We start from the raw sequence: 24,136 nt of genomic DNA on the forward strand, positions 1-24,136 counted from the left end.
GAGTGGAGCACAGACCTGAGGGTAAAGATAAGGAGATTGGTCCCACCCTGGAATCTCTGGTCCCTTTCTAGTTTTGCCTGTTACCCAACATCAGCAACAAGCAGGCCACTCCACAGAGGAGTGACCCCTCCCAAAGAGAAAAGGACTGTATCAGGGCAGTCTCTGCACAGGCTTGGGGCAGCACTCCCACTGCCCACCTGTGATTATGCAGGTGCCTCTTTTCACCAACTCTTTCTCTCTGCAGGGCAGCAGCTTTCTGGCTGCCCGTGATCTGTATCATGCCGGGACTGTTCTTCACTGACCTCCCTCAGCAGAGGCCACTCTCCTCAAGGCCACCCGCCTGCAACCATGCAGGCCTCTCTCAGCAAAACCTGCCCCTTTTCCTTTTTCTAATCAACCTGCTCTTTAAATATAACTCTGTCTTTAAATATAAAAATGTCTCTGTCTCGTGGAGAAACTTGCCGCGTTTCGCTGTAATGTGAGCTCTGGCAAAACATTTCCCAGAGTGAACCCAAGGACCCTGCACTCTACAAAACCTCATCACCTGGATTCTCTCTCCCTGGGTCAGCCCTCTTTCTGCTCTTTACTGGCAGCAGATGGCAAACCTGGGATCTCACTGCCTTTCCCTCAACTTTGGGGGGGAGTGGAATGCAAATATGCCTTCTCTCAAGAAGGAGTATACCCTCAGGCCACTTCTCTGAATCTGCTAAGTCTACTTACCACTTGTTTATTTATTGACTCACCTTGATTTAAACCTTTACCAGTCCCAGGAAGCAGGAAAGCCTAGCTTTGGTATACCGTGCACACTCTAAATTTGAGTCCTTTCTAAGGCATTGGCTTTGAAATTTCAAAAGCTTAATCTTTTGCCTTTAACAGACTCTTAATCTCTTCCCAGTTTAAGATTTCAAAGTATATTTTAAAATGCAAAGGATCAGGAATCAATTCTGTGTTTTCTTGAGTTCTTCACTTGAGGCAATAAGGCAAATAATGAGTAGTCTGAAGTGTGAGGGGAAGCAAAGGAGGGTAGAGATAAGAAGAAAGAAGCCTTGGGAAAGAGGAGAGCATCAGTTAATGTTCAAAACATTGTCCTGCCAAATATTATACATTTGATTTTTTTCTTAGCACAATTCAAGTAGTTCTCAAACTTGAGGAGGTCTAAGAATTGTCCAGAAGAATTACACAGACCCCAAATTATTTGAAAAATACTACTCTGGGCCAATGAAAACAGGCTAACCCATAAGGTTATATAATTTTTCATTTGTAAACACATTCAAATTGAAGTAAGAACTTGCAATCTTACAATATAGAAAGGAATATTTCAGGTGAATCAAACAAATTTTTCAACCTAGAGTTCAGTATCAACTTGGAACTGTTTGGATAGCAAAGCCCAGGGTGACTACAGCTCTGAGGTCCTTTTTACTTTGCCTGTGAAGCAGTTCTTTTAGACACAGATGGGATGCTGGGCCATTGTTTAGCTAAGACTCACCTAAGATAGAAACACATCAAAATGACACGAGAAATTAGAGAGGCCAGTCAAGCAAACCTCACTGCTGTGCTGCATGTAAATTGCAAAGGAGAGGAGGGATGGGGGAAAACAGTGTAATTAGAGGTGTTTTAAGCTCTCTCGTAGGAGGAACAGCAAAATATTCTATATTTGAAACCGTAGAGGGAACTTAAAGTTTGAAGGTGGTAGAGGTAAAAAAAAAACAACGAGAAGGGAAATTTAAAGAAGGCACAATGTGTACTCAGACTCCCAGGGAAAGTACTGATCAGGCACCTCCATGAATCAGACAAACAGTTCTGGGGAAAGGAATAGTGAAGCGAGATTTCTCCTCAGAGTCAGGAGATCTGTAAGACTGGAGAGAAAAATAATGAGAGATGGTGGGGGTGGGTTTACTAGATAAAGAGAACTGAAATGGAAGCAGATTGAATCTTTCACAGTATAAAATAAAAATTGATTTTTTTTATAAGTAAAAATATTTTTCTAGTAGACTGTCTCTAGGCATGCCAATAATGTCTAATTTAGATTGCACAGCTTTATCATGCTCACTCTACATTTTTCTAAAAGTATATTAAAAAGTGCTACCTAACCTTCTTGGCCACAGTTCAGAGTACAATTATGGAGCCTCATAGAGTCCTGGAGAGTTTCTACTCCTGAAGGCTAATTTTGTTCTCTACCTGACTCTGCCAAACTGAGAAGATAAACATGAGTTTGTTTCTTTAGCAAGGAACAACTCTCAAAACTGCTCTTGTTCTTAGAGAGGCAAAAATACCAATGTTTCAAATTTCTCTTGTGAAAGGTTTCTTCTTGTACAAATAACTGTATGCATTTAAAGCACTTTCAGATGTATTACCTCATTTGAATTTTAGTGAATTCTGTCATAAAAGCAATTTATGTATCACATGTTATTACAGTCAGCTTTTTCCACTATTAAAACCAATAACAAATTGGATGTGGTTAATTAGCTTCTTATACCATACATCCTCTCGGGCTTGCACTGTTTTCATCTAGTTCTTTCTTTTCTTTTTCCTGCTGACTGAGAGAACAGTGTTTAGTTCTCTTGATGTTCCAAATTTCTAGTCTTTTTTCACTTAGCAAAGCAAGACTGAAACAGTCTATCTTGGGACAGCTATCTGGCCTCTATTACATTGCCAACTGCCAGGTCATTCATTGGTCATATGAGAGTGACTGTGCCACTGTTGAAGGGCATCAGGGACAAGCAACCAAAGTTTTAAGGCAGGCTATGCCTGGCTTTGAAGCCTGGACTTAGCAGTTACTGGCTACACGGTGTCTTCCATAACATGGTGATATCCACACTTGGATACCTCCTATTATACAGGGGACTCATCCACAGCTTATATGACAAGGATTTTATCTTTTTGGGCTTCGACCTTGACAGAAGTAAAGATGGGAATTGTAGTCTAAAAACCCAGGGTGATAGTGTGAGCTACTAATCTCTGACTGGCCCACCAAGATTGCTGAAACCAGGGCATCTGTTGACACTTGACTGGATGGCATAATTCTCATGAGGCAGGTGATGACCTGGTACCACAGTCCCAAAATAGTCCAAATGTATACTGTTCTCCTAAAGAAGACCATCTCAGTTTGCACTGTAGTTACACAATAACAAATGCAGATATCACCAGTCAACCAACACCACGCAGATATTTTACTTTGCTAACATGGGACACAAGCAGTTTGAGATTTAGAAGGTCCACTGCCTATCACTCTCCTAATTCTCATCACCAAGAGGCTTCCAAACCTGTGCCTCTGCCTGGGTGATTCAGCACTCAATCTTAGGCTTCTAACAGTTTTTGTTTTTTGTTTTTAACAGTACATGGGAAGAATTGTCTTAGCCTCTGTGAGAAACATTGGCCTTTATTCTCCCACGGAAGAAGTAAAAGCAAGTCTGTGAATATAGTATGATTGCTATTGATTCTCTGTTTAAGGAGAGGACAAAGCTGTGAGAACTGGACTAGAAGGCAAGCAGTTGCTTCAACAGGACAGCTAATTTCTCTGTGACAGATAGTGATTCAGTCTAGATGAGGATGTGTGAGGTCCCCAGGCCTCCTTGTTCTGAGGGATATTGTCTTGGTGCCCAGAGTTCCAGGTTGTCAGCTAGGTGTAGGGTCATGCAGGGGCCCTCTTACCAAGGGTAAAAGTTCTGGTATGAGGAAAATACTGGGAAATCAGTATCTGCTGATAATAGTAGGCAGATTATGGAATAGCGATAACATGCTTAAACTGGCAGGAATAATGGAGTGCACCAGCCAATGGCCCCTGGTCACTCCACCGTAGCGTACTTCCCCAATAACCCCAATAACTGCTTCCCCCATGCATGTACACTCCCTAGGTACTTGCCCCACCTTTGTACTCAATGCTAATAAAGACAAGAGTGCCTTTGTATTGGGGCTGCACATTACTTCCGGTGTAGCCCCTCTAGGCTTCTCATTACTCCACATAGACTTTGAGTCATCTTCCCCTCATCCTGAGCTGTTTCCAACACAACCGCCCCTTGAGGCAACAAGGATGCACTGAGCACAGAGGTTGGACAAATACTGCATTAGATGCTAGTGATATAAAGATGAAAGGAATGTAGACCTTATCAGAAAAACTTCAACTCCTAGAAGGAAGGACACATGAAACACACATTGCAATACCTCATAATGGTGACCGGAGATACAAAAGACAAAGTGCAAGTACACTGGGGTAGTAGAGGAGGAGTCAACCTGAAAAATTTCACACAGGGTGTGACTGACACAGGTTAGTATCTCCATGTTGGTTCTTGCCAGTGGTTATGTTAGGGGGAAAGGATGTCCTGAGCTAATTCCATATAGGTTTTGTGGACTCCACCCCCACTCCAGACCAAAGCCATCAGGACATTGGGAAAGACAAATCCCGTCACCACCAAAGGGAAGGTGGCTGGGACCTGAGGGTGGAGTTAAGCAGCCAGGTGTGGTATAAAACCAGACACATGGGCCTTGGGGTCTCACTCTCTCTTCTTGGCTTCATGGCTGGTGGCTCACCCCCAGCTCTCGGAGTGCCATTTGGAATTCCAGATCCGCGGATCGGGTAGGACGCATTTAAGACTTTATCTCCCACTTTTCCCCTGAGTTGTACATTTCCTCATTTCCCCTTCCCTTGTGAATAAACCTTTTATTAACCTTTTGTGTGACCCTGCAGTGGAGTATTAAGTCCCTTTTAAGCGCGCAGGTGAGGACCCACAGTCAGGCAACCCGTTTTATATCGGGACTGCCCTGTAACAGTTATTTATTAAAAAAAAATAAAAGGTGGAGTTTCGTGACATTTCAAATTTGCTTTTTTCTTTTACTTTTTTCTTTCTTTTTTTTTAAAGATTTATTTATTTATTTATACAAGCACTGGGTACAGTCAGAAGCGTGGGAGGGTGAGAGAATTCACCAGAGCCAGAGTGGGGAGCAGAACAGGCAGACTGACGAAGTACACTGCTGAGGGGAGCAGCGGGCCGCAGGAGAGGTCTGCACGCCATGTGGGGTTCTGCGTGCCATGTGGGACCCTCCTCCCGGTGGCCGGGGAGCAGCCGGGGATCGAACTGGCGCTGCAGAGGATGTGGGCAGCTTCACAACCCAGCGCTCAACCGCTGTGCCACCGGTGAGGCCCTCTTTTACTTTTTTTTAATGAACTTTTCAATTTATACTTAAATTTATGTTTTACAAATATATTCGCATATGTGTATGGTGTGGATAGATGCATGTGTACGTGTGTGTACATATACAAACATTAGGATATAGTGCTCCCTTTAGTGACACTGGTTCCTATTTCTTTAGCATATGGTCAAGTGTTCAAATATGTTTGAAGCTGTGCTTCTTCTACTTTTGTAGATATTAATGGTGATTTCTTCTAAAGAAGTTGAAATGAGGGCCTCCCCAGTGGCGCAGCGGTTGGGCGCTGGGTTGCCAAGTTGCCTGCAGTCTCTGCAGCGCCGGTTCGATCCCCAGCCACCGGTGAGGGTCCCACATGGCGTGCAGACCTCCCTTGCTGCCCGCTGCTCCCCTCAGCAGTATATTTTGGTCCTTCTGCCTGTCCTGCTCTCTGCTCTGACTCTGGTGAATTCTCTCACCCTCCCGCGCTCCTGACTGTACCCAGTGCTTGTTTAAATAAATAAGTCTTAAAAAAAAAAAAAGTTGAAATGAATCAATGCATATTATATATCACTACATATGATATTTATATCTTTGACATTAATTTCCAAAATGCCTCCCTTTCTTCCTTTCTAGGACTTCTGTCTTTACTTTCTGCTCTGTATTTTCTTCAGTAAGCTTGCCACATAATTTGCCAGTTATCAATGGCCTGTAACCCTGCAACATACCCCAGGATCTCTTATTTTTATTTTTTAAAGATTTATTTATTTATGCATAGGAGAACTGGAATGTAGGCCAGAGGTGCGGCGCGGTGCGGCGCGGAGGGCAGGGGGAGGTGAGAGGATTCACCAGAGTCAGAGTGGGGAGCAGAACAGGCAGATTAACTGAAATACTCCGCTAAGAGGAACAAACAGTGGGCGAGACAGGAGAGGTCTGCTGTGCCATATGTGGGTTAGCTCCCTGACTGGGGATTGAACTCAAGGCATAGCAGTGATGGTGCCGAGACTTAACCCTTAGGCCACCAGGGAGGCCCCCCCGCCAAGATCTTTTAATATGAACACTTCAAGAGGCCCAGTATTAGGGCCTTTTTATGCAGTCTTTTTTTTACTGTCAAAGTTCTACGTGTTGTGCCCAAGGTCAGCAGACTCGGCAGGCATAGCCTCCAAGAACCCAAAGACAGCTGATGCAAACACAAAAGGGAGTTTATTTCAGACTCGAGTACAGGTTCACGGCACCTGCCAATGCAGTGGCAGATACCGAGAGCCCCGAACAAAGGAAGCAGGGGTCTTTTAATAAGGTTAAATTATGCTGGCAGTTACTCATTGGCTACAAGGATGCGTTCTCCAACTTTGCCCAGCTATCATTCTAAGCTGACTGGCCAGGCCAGGATGCAGCTCCAACCTGCAGCTCCAATTACAGCAAGTTCGCCTTCATTGGTGACCAGAGAGTAAGGGTGGAGTGAGGGTCCAAACTATCTCTGGAATGCAGTCTTTACCCAGCAAAACCTTAAATTCTAAAATGGCAGTTACACAAAGCGATGGCTAAGAATACTTATGCTTGGTTCCACACTATGCAATTTTGTAATTTCTAAGTAGTTTTGCCCTTTGGAAAGTACTGCAGTATTGCCTGTTCTGCTCCCCACTCTGTCTCTGGTGAATTCTCACCTACTGCAATTCTGGCCTGTACCCCAGTTCTTGTATGCATAAATAAATTTTAAAAAATCTTAAAAAAAAAAAGTTACTGCTGTTTTAATTGCTTCTCTATGCCTTACACTACTCTCTTGATAAACTCAAGATTATTTTCTGTTATTAGTGCATTTTGGGAGTTCTCAGTTTCAACCTGTAGAATGCTGTCTCTCCTGGACCTGCCTCTGAGTGACATTTATCAAAAAGAGGTTTATCCTACTGAAGTTTTCACAGAAAGAGAGTTTGACATAGGGTAAACTAATGACGGTTCCTAAACTGGACCAATTACTTTTTTCTGAGCAGCTCTAGTTAATCATCCTCACTACTTGCTGCCACCTCATCGCTCCACACCTACTCATGGGGAGTGGGGCAGCCTTGGCTGAAACTTACCTCACATCCCCCTATTATCAGGCTACAAAGGTACTTTGCAAACTACAGTATATTTTACTATAACAGGAAGCTGAAGCCAAAGACTGCTACAGATTGCAACCCCTGGAGGGGGGGTGCTAGTGAGGATTGATAGCCCCAGGCAAAATGCGAACAAAGAATCAATGGGATTGGAGACTGATAAGAAATAAAGGGACTGCAGAAGAGTTTAGGATTCAGCTTTCAGGATTTCAGCATTTTTCAGATCTTCAGTGATTCCATGCCAATCTTCCAGAAGGCTGTTGAGGGCCTCTGAAGGATGTGGAGAGGCTTCCAGCAGCCAATCTCTGAGAGGAAAAGTTTGGAGACTTTGCAAGTAGCCGAGTAACTGAAACTGTTCCCAGCTTTTTTGCTGTTACAGCCTGGAAGGAAAACTGAAGACCCCGAGTCTGTAGCCTTGCTGAGCTGAGTGAGTTTTGCCGCTCGTCAGGTTGTTCAGCTGCTGCAGCTGCTGTTTTGAGTGTCTCTTGTCTAGTGTTGTGCTGGCACATCTCGGCTGCTCCAGTGAGCATCTCCTATTGTGTCTTCCTTAAATCTTTCTTCGTGAGTTGGATCCCAGCCTACAGTCTGGCCGCCACATGTTCCAGGCCCGCAGTGGCAGAAAGATGCCATCTTGGGAGATTTTGTGTTTAGGACTTGAAAATACTAGATGAGGTAAGCAGCCTTTTGTGGCCTCAGTAACTCTTTGTTTTCTCTGGTTTGTTAAATAAATCCCATTATTGTTCTCTGAATCTGAGTAGTCTTGCAATTGTGCATGCAGATGAAGAACTCAGTGACTGGTAAACTATTTGGGCACTGTCCTTGGCCAGTTTTAGTGCCCCTGGCTGCCCTGTATCAGTACTAACATAGAATATTATTGCAATTACATTAGAAACCCATTAAAAAAGTAAAGTTGTTGTGCAAGGATCACATCCATTCCTCATTTCCTTGTCATCCGTTGCCTGAACTACTTTGGGACTAAGTTATCTACTTGTTCCTTATGTTGTAGAGCAACCCCGATACAAAACGGGGTGCCTGACCGTGGGTCCTCACCCGCGCGCTTAAAAGGACTTATCAATGCTCTACTGCAGGCACACGTGAAAGGTTAATAAAAGGTTTATTTACAAGGGAAGGGGAAATGAGGATATGTACAGCTCTGGGAGAAAAGTGGGAGACGAAGTTTTAAATGAGTCCTACCCGATCCGCCGATTAGGAATCCCAAAATGGCGCTCTCAGAGTTGGCCGCCAGCCAGGAGCGGTGAAGCCAGGTGGCGAGCGATCGCGAGCCAGAGAGAGCCCAAGGCCCATGTGTTTGGTTTTTATATCCAACCTGGCTACCCAACTCCACCCTCAGGTCCCAGCCACCCTCCCTTGGTGGTGATGGGATTTGTCTTTCCCAATGTCTTGATGGCTTTAGTCTGGAGTGGGGGTGGGGTCCACAAAGCCTGTATGGGATTAACTCAGGACATCATTTCCCCCTAACAATTCCCCCCTTTCACTTTTTTTGTCACCATTTTGATGGGATTTGTCTTTCCCAATGTCTTAATGGCTTTAGTCTGGAGTGGGGGTGGGGGTCCACAAAGCCTGTATGGGATTAACTCAGGACATCATTTCCCCCTAACACTTAGACTCTTTAAGAGGCTACCCATGTGAGTGCAGGACCCACAGGAGACTCCAACTTTTCAGAAATATTTTTTTATTTAAAAAAATATAATGAATGTCGATTCATTCTGAGTACATATATTTTTATTACCATCTATTTTTAAATTTATTTTTATTTATTTATGCATACAAAAACTAGAGTATAGGCCAGAGATGCAGGGGGTGAGAAAGAGAGTAGGGAGCAAAACAGGCAGATCTACTGAGATACACTGCTAAGCACTGGGCAAGATAGGAGAGGTCTGCTGCACCATGTGGGTCAGCTTCCTGGCCAGGATGAAACTCATGCCGCCAATGGCTGGCAGTAGCTTGATAATTCGATACTTTCACTCCTGCACACTAGGGAGGACCAACTCTTTTTAACAACTGACTTAAAACCAAACCCCTTGTGAAAATTTAGTCTATTTAGTAATAAGGAAAAATGAATGTCCTTGTATTTGTATCTTCATGCCTCCAGCTCTTTTAATTTGGTGTTTTTTTTTATGACTCCTGTTTCTGCTTCTCTCACAATTGTCTGTAATAACATTACTTAAATGCTAGACTCTAAGCTTCCTATTATGCATGTTAGCTACAAATGATGATGTTCTCTGCATAAGCTGAAAATGGGGTTAGTACACAGATCCCTGTCCCTTCTTCCTTAACTCTCATTTCTCTGAAGTGTGATCTGTACTTAGCACCATAAGGATTAGATTTGCCTTGTGTTCCCTCAGATGAGATTCTCTTTCCACCCACCCAATGAGCCTGGTGAGGAGACTCTGTCAGGAAATGTCCTCTTCAGTTTTAGTCCCTTATTTCTTTGCATGGATGGCCCACTCTCAAATCCATCTTGGTGCAAAATTAAAATTCACCTTCCTGATTCTGGCCTTTGGTGTATCCCATAATTCCTCTTAAGCCACAAAATTATTTTTTACCCTTTTATGGTATTCTTTGTGCTTTATCAGTCATGCTCTTGCAACTTTTTGTTTGCTTTGCAGTAATATTCATCCTAAAATCTTACAACTTAGAAATGGTACTGCTCTCCAATTCTCAGTAGCTTACATTTTACTCTTTTTTTAAAAATATTTATTTATTTATGCATACAAGAACTGGGGTGTAGGCCAGAAGTGTAGGGGGTGAGAGGATTCACCAAAGACAGAGTGGGGAACAGAACAGGCAGATTTGTTACAGGGCAGGGAGAGGGTCAGCCCAGACCCCGCAAACATGCCTACTCTAAATGGATTCTGCTATCCGCCACATGAACACAAAACATATGCGACTTTAATGGGAAGGAACTTTAATACAATTAGGAAACAATACAGGAAAGGCAAAGAATATAGTTTCTAAATCAAGTACACAAAGTTCCCCGTCCCCTCGTGGGTAAAAGTCCACCCAAGCAGGACTGTCCCAGAGCAAGGCCCTAAAGCCTGCCTCAAGTCTTAAGCATCTTCCAGTGGGGACCCACAGAAAAGGATCAGAAACAACCAGACAAGTCTGGAAAGAAAAGCGCAAACTCAAAATCAAGACAAAAACCGCCATTGTCACCTCCCACGGGTCTCACCCACATCTGTGTCACCCAGTCCACGACCAAAAGGCAAGCACAGTTTCTTCATGTGCCTCTCCATTTGCCTCCTCCAGTTCTCCTTCTGACTCTCTATCCTACTTCCTTCCTCAGTCTCCTGCAGCTTCTTCTCTCCCTGCTCAGCACCACCCTCCTTTTTGGGTGGGGCAGGGAACCTGGAACCTCCCCCTTTCCTGGGGACCACCCTGTTACAGACTGACTGAAATAGACTGCTGGGGGAACAATGGGTGAGTCAGGAGAGGTCTGCTGCCCCATGTGGGTAGCTCCCTGGCCAAGGGATGGAGCTCGTGCTGCAGTGGCTGTGGATAGCTTCGTAGGTTGCGTCTTAACCCCTCACGCCACCAGGGAGATCCTACATTTTACTCTTGCAAATGTCTTTGTTAATAGACAGTGTTTACAGAAGTCAAAGTATGTGTCCAAAATAAAAAATCATGAGCCGGAATGATAAAAACCAAATTAATGAGGGAGGCTTTGATACCATGATAAACAATGAGGTGGAAGAGAAAAAGAGTGAATCAGTAATACAGAATGAATTAATAATACTTTCTTTTTTTAAAAAAATATTTATTTATTTATGCATACAAGAGCTGGGGTGTAGGCCAGAGGTACAGAGGGTGAGAGGATTCACCAGAGACAGAGTGGGGAACAGAACAGGTGGATTGACTGAAATGCACTGCTGAGGGGAGCAGCGGGTGAGACAAGGGAGGTCTGTTGGGCCATGTGTGTCACCTCCCTGGCTGGGGAGGGAACTTATGCTGCAGTGGCTGCAAATTGCTTCATAGTGCTGAGACTTAACCCCTTGTGCCACCAGAGAGTCCCAATAATACTTTAAAAAAAAAAGTGGAAGTAAAGGGCCTCTCTGGTGGTGCAAGGGGTAAGTATAGCACTGGGAAATTATCCGCAATGGGAAGTTACCCACAGCCACTGCAGCACGAGTTCCATCCTCTGCCAGAGAGCAACCCACATGGTGCAGCAGACCTCTCCTGTCTCAACCAGCTGCTCCCCTCAGCAGTGCATTTCAGTCACTCTGCTTGTTCTGTTCCCTACTCTGTCACTGGTGAATCCTCTCATCTCCCACAACTCTGGCCTGTACCCCAGTTCTTGTATGCATAAATAAATCTTTTTAAAAAATGGGAGTAAATAAGTTAAAAAGTTAAGATTTCATAAGCCTAAGTGGTCAATTCATGCCTTCCTACATTAGTCTCTAATGTTGTTTGAACTCTTATGCAATCTTTCAAAATGTCATACTATTTAAAAAGTTAATTCTACTATTTAAAAAGATGAAATAATGCCTTTCGGGAAGATACGAATAGGTCTTGAAGTGATTAGGATAAGTGAAATAAGTCAGAAAGGGAAAGATAATTATTAGATGGTTTCACTTATTTATGGAATATAAACAATCAAAGAAAACAGAGTGGTAAAACACAACAAAATAACTCTTAGATTGTTAAAAATATAATGGTTAGTGTAAAGGATGGGGAAGGGAGGGCAAAGGGAGTAGTGAAGGTGATGTGATGGTGTTGGCACTTGGAGCTTTGGTGGAAGGTAAGTGTAACATGTATATGTTGAAAAGTGTGAAGCTGTACTTCTATATGTATAATTATGTAAACCAATGACAAATCCATAAAAATTGGTTTAAAATGTCATAGTTAAAACTTCCTATTCCATTGTGCTATCATTTGCACTTTTTCACTGAAATATCACAGAATATAAGAGCAAGAGAATTTGGGGAGTAAAGGGGGAGAAGACCTATACTGTACAAGGTGGGGAGTTGAAGGATGCAAATTATATTAAATCAAAGTGATAACAAAGGTATCTATTAAGAAAGTTACAAAGAGTACCTAAAGTAGTGTGTAACTACAATTACTGTAGAGGAACTAAAAATAGTGAGACATCTAAGTTGAGAGGGGGGAGGGTGTAGATGAACTGAGCTGTCATCTATCAAAATGGGAAGGAAGTCCACAGATAAAGTCTGTCTTGATAAATAAAGAAGTGGTGATATGACTGTATTACTTAGAGATAGGGAAGTAACCACCAAGAAGAATTAAAAACTGTAGCATTTAAAAGGTTAAACTTGTTTGCTTCTCAAGTGTAGGTCTAAGGTTTTGTGGGGAAAGCAAAGGAGAAGAAGTAGGGGTAGGATGTAGCAACAAAACATTCTTATTATAATACACCCTTTATCTTTATAGACTTTTTTGTAATTTAACTAAAAACAATTTTTGAAAAAGATGACCCTTTGATTTAAGGACCATCAGATCCAAGAAAATGTCATTTTCTTCAATAATCTGATCAAGTCACAGTTCACTTTTTATGCAATGTCACCACCTTGCTAATAAATTACTTATATCTTTATCTTTTAATTGAGATCTTAAAATTATCTTGTTTTTCTTTCTCCAATTCTTTTATTTATTTTTTTATTTATTTTAATAGAGGCATGTTTATTTATTTATTTATTTGTTTGCTTGTTTGTTTGTTTTGTTTATACAAGCACTGGGTACAGTCAGAAGTGCGGGAGGGTGAGAGAATTCACCAGAGCCAGAGCGGGGAGCAGAACAGGCAGAAGGACCAAAGTACACTGCTGAGGGGAGCAGCGGGCTGCAGGAGAGGTCTGCGCGCCATGTGGGACCCTTGCCCGGTGGCCGGGGAGCAGGCGGGGATCAAACCGGCGCCGCAGAGGCCGCGGGCAGCTTCGCAACCCAGCGCTCAACCGCTGTGCCACCGGGGAGGCCCTCCAATTCTTTTAATTTTTATACTTTGCAAACATTTTCGAAATGGCTTGTCTGTAAAAAAATTTGGAAACTTTCTACCAATGCAAAGTTTGTTTCTGATAGACTATAAAGTGAAAAAAGCAAGGCTCCTGTAATTCAACTGGTTCAAAATATGCCTTTGAAGAATATATAGAGATAGAAAGTGGAGCCAGAAATTGGAGAGATGGGAAATAGAGAGTAATTGCTAATGATGTCCGTTTTTTTTTTGTTTTTGTTTTTTTTTTTGAGGAGGAGAGGAGTGATGAAAATGTTTTAGACTTAAAAAGTAGTGTTAATGGCACATCTTTGTGAATGTACTAAAATGACTGAATTATATATTTGATGGAGGTAAAGTTTATGGCACGTGAAATACATTGCAATTTTTTAAAGTCTATGCTAAACACTATGAGGTAATAAACTAAAATGATAGTCAGTCTGTTAAAATTAAGGAGTATTTTTTCTATCTTCTACTTTTCTGATGTTTTGGTAAGGTGCATAATGATCACAATTTCAGAAATACTTTAAAGTCACATTAGCCTCAGAATTAGTGCCACCTCTATGTGTCTAATTTTTTCTCCTACTTCCATAATATTTCTTGTTTTCTCATGTACAATAGAGTAGATAATTGTTCACATTTAATTTGTTTTCCTTGTTGTTTTGCATTTGGCATTCATCATTTTAATGCTGTCAAGTCTTTACTTGTGATTTGTTCTTTCTGCTCTGTTTTCTTCACTCACTACCACACTTTGCTTTGCTGCTTTCCTGGAAATCTCTCCCTCAAATACATACAAATGCTTTAATCAGTGACTTCGTGACAGGAGAGTTGGACTCTTCGGCCTTGACTCACTCCTTCGTCTGTTCAAACTGGAAGGGATCTGAGGAAAAAGAGAGTAAGAGGAGATGAAAGTCATATTTATTGAGCTCTTGCTGTGTGCTAGGCTCTGTGCTTGCACTTTCTCGAGCCTGAGAGGCACTATTAGCCACTTTTTTTCACGCAGACTCTGTGACTAAGATAGCTTAAGCAACTTGCCCAAGGTCACAAAGCTGACAAATGGAGGTGTCAAACCTCGTTTTGTCTAACTTAAAGAGAGAGAGAACTCTCTCCTCTATACTTTTCCTTTTAAGTAAGGTCAACTCTATTGAGACAGATTGCCAAGGTGGTCTCCAAAACAATTATATCAACTGTTACTAATGACTAGTGAATGGTCATTTTTGTTGTCCATTTACATATTTACTGTTAGTAAACTTTCTTATGTGTTTTAGCCATTTATAGATTTTTTTCTCTGTATTTCCTGTTTATTCCATTTCCTGTTTTACTGTGTTATATGTCACTTATAATTCTCATCAATTTATAGCACTCTATGGGCCTCCCTGGTGGCACAAGGAGTTAAGCACCGCACTATGGCCAGGGAGCTACCCACATGGCACAGCAGACCTCTCCTGATTCGCCCGCTGCTCCCCTCAGCAGTGTACTTCTGTCAATCTGCCTGTTCTGTTCCCTGCTCTCTATTTGGTGAATCCTTTCACCCCCAGCATCTCTGGCCTGTACCCCAGCTCTTGTATGCATAAATAAATAAGTCTTAAAAAAAATTGTAGCACTTTATCATGACTATGATTCTTTTTGTTTCTATTATAATTATGGTTTCCTGGGTTGCCATTTATTCCCTCCCAAGTGTGTTTATAGTGATGTTAAATATAAAACAATTGTAGTTCACATTTTAGTTTTCTTCATAGACATTTAGGGTTACTCTTAAAAGGGTGTTGTTTTAAGAATACAAATAATTTTTGTTCCTTCTAGTTTTATAATTTCACTTTTTTATTAAAAATTGTTCAGATTCTTGATCTATCTGGAAGTTAGCTTAATATGTGGTATGTTTCTTAAACAATAGTTATCCCTAACCAGTTCATTTTATTTTATATACTGATTTTATATACCATCTTTGAGGAATACTAAATATATGCATAATATATTATTAATAGATGATGATATATCATCAATAATATTAATAGTTATTGTATTAATGCATGCACATATACTAAATTGAAGTGCACACACAAGATTCTGCTTCTAAATTTTCTAGTGTGTACCAATTATTGTCTATTCCTGAATCAGTACAATGCTATTAATGTTCATATTTGGTAGGACAAATCCCATCTTGCAGTATCTTTTAAATAAGTCAGAAAAATACGACAAATTTAAATAAAACTTGCACCCAAAGATGTTAAGTGATTTGTTCAAGTTCATGTGTCATTTGCAGATAGAATTCAGTGGATAATCTCAGTGCCTTGAGTATGGATCATTTATTCATTTTATATAATAGTTTTATTGAGCACCCAAATGCTATAAGTTGTACTAATTTCTGAGAAGCCAGCAGTGAAGGAAACACACAAAAAAAAATCTTTTTTTTTTCCCTAGGGCTAACTAACACATATGCAACATTACTATACATTTTCAAATTGATTTAGCCTCCATATACTTCTGCTAAATTTTCCCATTTTAAGAAATAAATCTTATTACTTTAGTATAATTAAGAGCACAGTAATCTTGTACTTTATATTTCTTGTACTTTAATATGTTTTTCTTACATACATTTTTAAAACTCTAGTTTCACTTATATTTTTTTAATGCAAAGTCATCTCTCTCCTAGAAACTTAGCTTTCTAAAAAGTTGTTTGTAGAGAATTTTTTATTATAGAGTTTAAGTCTTTTTTTAAAAAATTACTTTGGGGAAATCATGTTCACAATTAAACTAGAAAAAATGCATTTTCCTAAGCATCTATTAAAATGAAACATACATCATGCACATACTATGCATCTGAAATTAGTAATTAATTTCCATTCATCATTTCTTGCTTTGGGGGAACTTTTCTGTACTTTTCTTTTATGAAGTTTCAGCAGGAAACATGGCTTTTATTTTATAGCATATAATATTCATGATGATTCTTCATTCCCTCATTAGTTTTGATCACTATATTTAAAATTGGGATGATTTGGAGTAGTTGACTCCCACTGTCTAGTCTTAAAATGATCTCAAAGAAAGAGAGTAACTTGACTAGAGTTAAATATAATTTTGGTTGAGTTCTGCTTTTGTACAGATTTCAATTCAGAATCACCTTTACCATGGAATCACTATGTAATCTTGGGCAAGAAAGGCAACCTCTAATCAGATTTTTCCATCTATGAATTGGTGAGAATAATAACAGTGCTTCATAGATTGTTGAGAAAATAAAATAATGTAAAGTTAACAGCTGAGTGCTTGTCACCTGGTAGCGTTGAATAAACGCTAGCCGATATTGTTACTGACGTGTTTGTAATCTACTTTTACTAAAATGAGCAGTGGTTCATTTGGATGATGGAAATAGGGGTATTGTGAGGATATTTGTGGGAGCAGGAACTTTAAGAACTGCCTGGCAATTCAGGAAATCCTGTGGGGTCTGGCCTCTTGAGCGCTGGCAGTCATTCAGGAGCTAGAGGCATCCAGTGAAGAGACTTTAAACTGAGTCATCTGGCCGCCTTGGCGAGTTCAGGGATACGGTAATTGTCATGACTCATCTTCCCTCCAACTGTGTGGCTACCATTCCTATTTCTACACGCTGGTTTCTTGACTGACCTATGAATACATTTGAGTTCAGCTTACCTATGACTTTTGCTTGTTCGTAACTGCTTACTCATGTTTTCTGACAACTTAAAGCTTCAACTTGTTCATAATTTCTCACTTCTAGGTCAAATCTCTAGGAGATAGTGTCTACTGGACTCAAGATGTCCCTATTTAAGTAGAAGTTCTCTATTAATCTACTTCAAGGTTATAAATCCATCTAAAACCTGCTTAGTTTTGGCTTATGTGCTTTTTCCTAGTTCCCATGAGCTGAGGGGTTAGGAAAAGATAGAAGAGGTCATGTGGTATGGATCATGACTTCCCCAGGAAGGGGACTCTGTGGTGACTGATTTCTTTATAAAATACACCTTTGGTAAATTACACCTAATCTATTCAACACAGCCAAGAAGAATGCATCCCTCCTTCCTCCTCCTTTCATAGTTATTTTATTTTTGCTTGGGTTTAGACTCAACACACACAAAAAAGGGAAATAATTTGTTCAGAAAATTCAGGGAAGGATTAAAAGTAGATGCCCAAACCCAGTCTTTCTTCTCATATCACTTTGTTGCTTATTTTAAAGTTATACCCTATTTCTTTCCTTTCTGGTCCCCATAAACTGTGATTCTAACCTTGAATGATCTAATGCTGTTCCAATGTCCTGTTTCTGGTTTATATAACACTTGGCCCACATGTGTATGGTTTATTTTTAGCTCCTTGAGTCTTCCTTTGAACTCCTTTTATTCCTTAGAATCTTAATCTTTTACTTTCTTTAATGCCAGAAGTCACATTAATTCCCCTTCCTATATTCTTCTGCCTTCAATAGCTTGGGCACCCTCCATGGTGCTTCTCCTTTCTTTGGGTTTTGTCTCCATGGATTTCCCTGAAAGTTCCCTTTGTCCAGGGAAGGCACGAAGGAAGAAAAAGAGGCACTTATTCCTTGTTTCTTTGTCACTGAGATCATTCAGTTTTCTCCTCCACTGACTCAAGACAGAGTAGCTCTGATGGAATAAGTAATCTTGGTACTCTTTCTTCAACAAAGGCTTGTTTTGACAAGCACTGTCTAGTTTTTCTTATTCATTTTGTTTTTTTCCCCTATCATTTCCTGAAATTCATCTTCTTGTTTTATCCAACCTCTTCTATTGCCCCCATTATGCTCTTTTCTTAAAGAATCAATTTTCCTTCTTTCAAGGCACACATGATACCAGGTACCGCCTCACTAGTTTTTATAGTTGTTGTTATATAGTATCACAGACTGGGTGGCATAAACAACAAAAATGTATTTTCTCACAATTCTGAAGTTTGGAAGTCCAAGATCAAGGTATCACCAGGATTAGTTTCTTCTGAGATCTCCTTCTGACTTGTAGATGGCCATCTACACCCTGTGTCTGTACTGTTCTTCCATCATTGTGTCTTTGCCCTAATTTGTTCTTCTTATGGGGACACCAGTCATATTAGATTTAGGTTCACCATAATAACTTCCTTTGAACTCAGTTACTTTGGAAAGACCCTGTCTCCAAATACAATCATATTCTGAGGAGCTGTGGATTAGAACTTCAACATCTGAATTTGGAGGCGGGTGAGGAGTGTGGGGCATTTCATCCCATACAACTGCCTGTACTTAAAATACAAATCAATTTTCCCCTCCTCCACATTTCCTGATTCAAAAAGCTCACGAGTTGGTCTTTCTAGAAGCTGTGTGGAAATTATTATCCTTATCATCCATCTGCTCTCTTAAATCTTATTTTGTCATTAAATTAAATTTTATGTGTGATTTGTGTTGTTAATTTCTCATGCTCTGTTTTATTTCCCAAATTGGGTAGATGAAGATGAACCAGACCTCCCACTCTCTGAATCTCCATAATATCTAGCACTTTACATATAGTTTGTTCTCAATGAGTAATTTTGACAGTTTCGTCAATGTATTCCCACTTCAGATTTTCCTAAATTCAAGCCAGCTTAGAGCTTGCCACAAATTAATTGTTTTTAGTAAGTTCACCAAATGTTTTCTCTTTGGGCAAGGGCTCTGTTGAGTCAGATTGATAGCAGCCCAATCAAATAAGACCAAGGCAGGGATGGACCATGAGGTTGAACCTTTAGGGATCAAAAAAAAACTGAGATTACTGGTAAATTTTGGATGGGGTCAGTTAAGAAACAGATCCTCATAAAGCCACGGTGAGAGATTAAAAGGTGGGGTCCTTTTGATTGGCAAGGTGAGTTTGGTGCAAAGACATGCCCAGTTGCAGGCTTCTGTTAGTAGAGCAGGAAGAAAATGTCACTCATAGCCCCTTCATTGAGTGTGCAAGAGAAACTCTGCATTAACTGGTCAAGAAGTCTTTTTTTTTTTTTAATTGAATGTTCACTGTCAAGAAGTCTTTTTTTTTAGCTGAATGTTCACTGTCAGGGGTCACAACTGGTACAATGTCCCATGCACAAGAGCTTATCTTCCTGACTGTGAGAAACCTCCCTGGCCCAATGAATATGGCCTTGCTGAGATCCTCAATTTTTGCCTCACCAGCAACTTCTTCCACTAGTGCTTCAACTCCTTGGCCACTAGCTTTTGATGACTCTCTCTCTAACCCTCCCAAATGCCCCTGAAGAACACGGGGCTTGAAGTCTTCTCCCCCTCTGGCATCACTATCTGCATCACTATCCATGCTCTGTCACAAAACTACACATAACTTCTTCTTTCCCCAAAAGGCCCTTGCTCTTCATTGTCTTACTTACCCAAATCTGGGCATCCAAATTCATTACTAATGTCTTTAAATTAAAGTTTATTAAGCATGTACTATTTGGTTTTTTTTTTTTTTGCATGTACTATTTGTTAAACACTATGGTAAGAATGCTTTAGAAACATCTTTTCATCACTACTCTCAAGACTGTACATTAATTTTCTTTCTTTTTTTTTTTTTTAAAGATTTATTTATTTATTTATACAAGCACTGGGTACAGTCAGAAGTGAGGGAGGGTGAGAGGACTCACCAGAGACAGAGTGGGGAACAGAACAGGCAGACTGACTGAAATACACTCCTGAGGGGAGCAGCGGGCGAGACAGGAGAGGTCTGCCTCGCTATTTGGGTTTCTCCCTGGCTGGCCCAGGATTGAACTTGTGCTGCAGAGGCTGCGGATTTCTTCATAGTGTGGTGCTTAACCCCTTGCGCCACCAGGGAGGCCCAGAATTTACATTTTTGACAATTTCCCTGATGATACTGTTGTGTTGATCTAGGCACCACATTAAGAAATACTGTTCTGGAGGAAAGAACCAATGGTCAGAAAGTACGGGATAGCTAGTTTTAGCTGATGATATGAAGGGGTCTCTTCTTAAACCTCTTTACTCTTCAACAATGGACATGAAGAAGAAAGATTTCCAGGACTGAAAATAAGCAGACATTGGATGGTGAATCATTGGGGATACTGTAATAATGATGGCTGCAATAAACAATTCCAAATCCATGAAGCCAGGATTGATCCTGGGGAATTCATAGGACAGAGGGAGGAGAACTAGGGTTTTTGCCAGGACACGTCATCAGAAAGAGAAGCTTAGACACTGAATTAAATAGTTTGGTATTACCTGGAACACAGTTTTAAATTTTACCAAAGGTGAGGAAGCAGTTAAAACATTAACTAGAAAGCAAAGATTAGACTGAAGCTAGTATGAACCAGACTGGAATCATTTCAGAAGAATTATATGACTCAAATGAAAGGCAGCTAAGCATGAAAAATAAAGCAGAAAAAAGGAAAGTGAGACATTTCAGATGGTAATCCATAAATACAGGGTCTTCTAAGCTTCCCTATTGTTTAAACCTGACAAATATTCCACATTGGGGTATGGGTGGTAAAGAGGAATCACTAAACAGAACATTGTTGTACTGGAATTGCTTTTTAAGCAGTAGTGGTCATCAAACACCAAGGAGTTTTTATAATTCCAGATCTTGGATACCCAGTATGTTTAAGATTAGTGATAGTGAGTCACAAATAATGGGAGGACAGGAATCTATAATTCTCTGGCATTTCTTGGTTTGGAATTCACTAATGCTAATTCTCTCTATCAGCATTAATATTAATTAGGTAGTCTCTAAAGTTGTTTAACAACAGAGGACTTGGACCTTTGAGGTGTAATTAAAGTATTTTCACTCAGTACTCCTGATAGGAATACAAGTACTTTTTATGGGTAGGCCATGAAATGAAGCAGAGCATTTTCATTTTTTTTTTCTGCTTTGAATTATGATATAATTATTTTATTTTCATAAAAAAAACCTATTGCTGGGCCTCCCTGGTGGCGCAGCGGTTGAGCGCTGGGTTGCGAAGCTGCCCGCAGCCTCTGCAGCACCGGTTCGATCCCCGGCTGCTCCCCAGCCACCGGAGGAGGGTCCCACATGGCACGCAGACCTCTCCTGCCGCCCGCTGCTCCCCTCAGCAGTGTACTTCGGTCCTTCTGCCTGCTCTGCTCCCCGCTCTGGCTCTGGTGAATTCTCTCACCCTCCCGCGCTTCTGACTGTACCCAGTGCATGTATAAATAAATAAACAAACAAATAAATAAATAAATCTTTAAAAAAAAAAAAAACCTATTGCTTTTGAAACAAATGATTTGAGAACAATTGAGTACTAGTGAAAGAAGGAGGATGGGCTCTGAAGACATACAGACTGGGTTTGAAACCCAGTTATATAACTTAGGTCACAGTAACTTTGGGTGAGTTGTGTAATCTATCTGAATCTTACCTTCCTTATTGATATATGTCCTGTTTTGATTTGGCTATGAAATCTTTAAGGTCATTATTATGTTCCTAGTCCTTAACACTTAGTAGTTATACACAAAACATTTGCTTGACAAGCTAAAAACTTTTATGTGAACAGTCCAGCACATCTCCTGCTTTATAATGGTGTCATTATTACTGTAATCTTTCTCCCCTTTGTTTTTTTGTTTTATATTTTCTTTTGGTTTTTGTGTTTTGTGTATAAATGTGCTTGTACTTCAAATTTTAGGAAAAGATAAGTCGAGAATGCATTGGGATTTGGACAGGACATAATTGAGAGGTAGTCAGGTTGGAGGGAAAGGATGCCTTGAACAAACTCCACAAACACAGTCTCCACCCCCACTCCAGCCCCAATTGGACCAAAGAGCTCCAAGACACCAAGAACTACAAATCCCATGTAGTCATCACTGAAGGGAGGATTGCTGGGACCTGAAGGTGGAGTTAAGCAGCCAGGTTTGGTATAAAACCAGACGTGGCCCTTGGGGACTCTCTTGGCTTTTTGCTGGCTTTCAGTGTGCTATTAGGGTTCCAGCTGAGCGAAACTGGTAGGACACATTCACCAATTTATCTCCCTCTCTTTCTACCTGAGTTATTCATTTCTTCATTTCCTCTTCTTTTGTAAATAAAACCTTTATTAACATTTTTGTGTGTGCCTGCAGTTGTGTCTTAATGATATATCCCTTTTAAATGCACAGGTGAGGACCACAGTCAGGCAAACCATTGTGTACTGGGGTGGCCCTGTAACAGTCAGAAGGGACTTTATTTTGATGTATAGCTTCTATAAATTTAAAAAAAATTTTTTTTTTTAAAGAGGCATGTATTTTTATTTATTTATTAATACATGCACTGGGTACAGTCAGAAACGCGGGAGGGTGAGAGAATTCACCAGAGCCAGAGCCGGGAGCAGAGCAGGCAGTAGGACCGAAGTACACTGCTGAGGGGAGCAGCGGGCGGCAGGAGAGGTCTGTGCGCCATGTGGGACCCTCCTCTGGTGGCCGGAGAGCAGCCGGGGATCGAACCGGCAACGCAGAGGCTGTGGGCAGCTTCGCAACCCAGCGCTCAACCGCTGCGCCACCGGGGAGGCCCTATAGCTTCTATAAATATTACAAGGAAAACATAGTCATGTATTATTTTGTTCTATTAGGAAAAAACAAAAATTTAAAAAAATAACAACTTCCTCCATACCATCCTATTAATAACCTCCTGCCAGTTCAATTTAGTGAACTTTAGTGAAAATCACTTACAAATGAATTTTCTCTTATAAATCACTTATAATGCATACACACACACTTCCATATCACAAACACAAACATACACATGCTTACAAACACACACACGTACACACCCACTCACACCAGGCTTCAAATTTCCATATAACGCCCCCCCCACTTCCCTGGTGGCTCAGTGGTTGAGCGCTGGGTTGCGAAGCTGCCCACAGCCTCTGCTGCGCCAGTTCGATCCCCGGCTACTCCCCGGAGGAGGGTCCCACATGGCGCGCAGACCTCTCCTGCCGCCTGCCCACTGCTCCCCTCAGCAGTGTACTTCGGTCCTTCTGCCTGTTCTGTTCCTCACTCTGGCTCTGGTGAATTCTCTCACCCTCCCCCGCTTCTGACTGTACCCAGTGCTTGTATAAATAAATAAATAAATAAATAAATAACTATTTAAAAAAAACAAAACAAAACAAATTTCCATCTAATTAATATGTTTTGCATTATATTAAGCAAACTCCCCTAAATTGCATACCATTTTTCTGCTGGAGAAACATGCATATCTCTACTTATTCAACAATTACCTCACCCTGAGTCATTTAAACCCCTTATCTTATCATGTTCAGAGCAATTCTGATTAATTTATTTAAGCCTTTTATCTTATCTAGTGAAGGACTCTGGTTACCACATCTCTTTTTCTCCATAGTGAACATGGAATGTGGTGCTGCAGCCTGGTTAGAGTGTTCTTTTAACCCTTTGTTGCCCAAATCTTCACATTGTATAGCATCAGACCTAAATTCTTTTTTTCTATTTTTTTAAATATTAATTTATTTATTTGTACAAGAACTGGGGTACAGTCAGAAGCTTGGGAGAGTGAGAGAATTCACCAGAGCCAGAGCAGGGAGCAGAACAGGCAGACTGACGAAATACACTGCTGAGGGGCAGCGGGCTGCAGGAGAGGTCTGCTGCGCCATGTGGGGTTCTCCCTGGCCGGAGGGGAATCGAACCGGCGCTGCAGAGGCTGCGGACAGCTTCGCAGCCTAGCGCTCAACCACTGCGCCACCAGGGAGGCCCGAGCATGAGACTTAAATTCTCTGCCTGGCTGGCAGGTCCCTCCAGAATTGGGCTGCCCTTCACCTGACTTTCTTTCCCAGCCATGGGTAGACTCCTCAGGTCTTATAGCGGAAGCGGATGACAATCTCCTTGAGAGTAGAGCTTATGCCTTCAAACTGTTTTTGTCTCTTTTATTCAAGGACCTGTACCATAAAGGAAATGTTGCTGTTCAATGAATGAAACTGGAATTTTGATCTTGTATTTTAAAAAAAGAATTGGTTCAGTTGTTACTTTTTATCTATAATAAATAGAATTTGTGGCCAAGAAGCAAGTTCCCATTTTTATAACAAGTCT

Source organism: Talpa europaea (genome assembly GCF_964194135.1).
Source record: "Talpa europaea genome assembly, chromosome: 1".
NCBI lineage: Eukaryota > Metazoa > Chordata > Mammalia > Eulipotyphla > Talpidae > Talpa > Talpa europaea.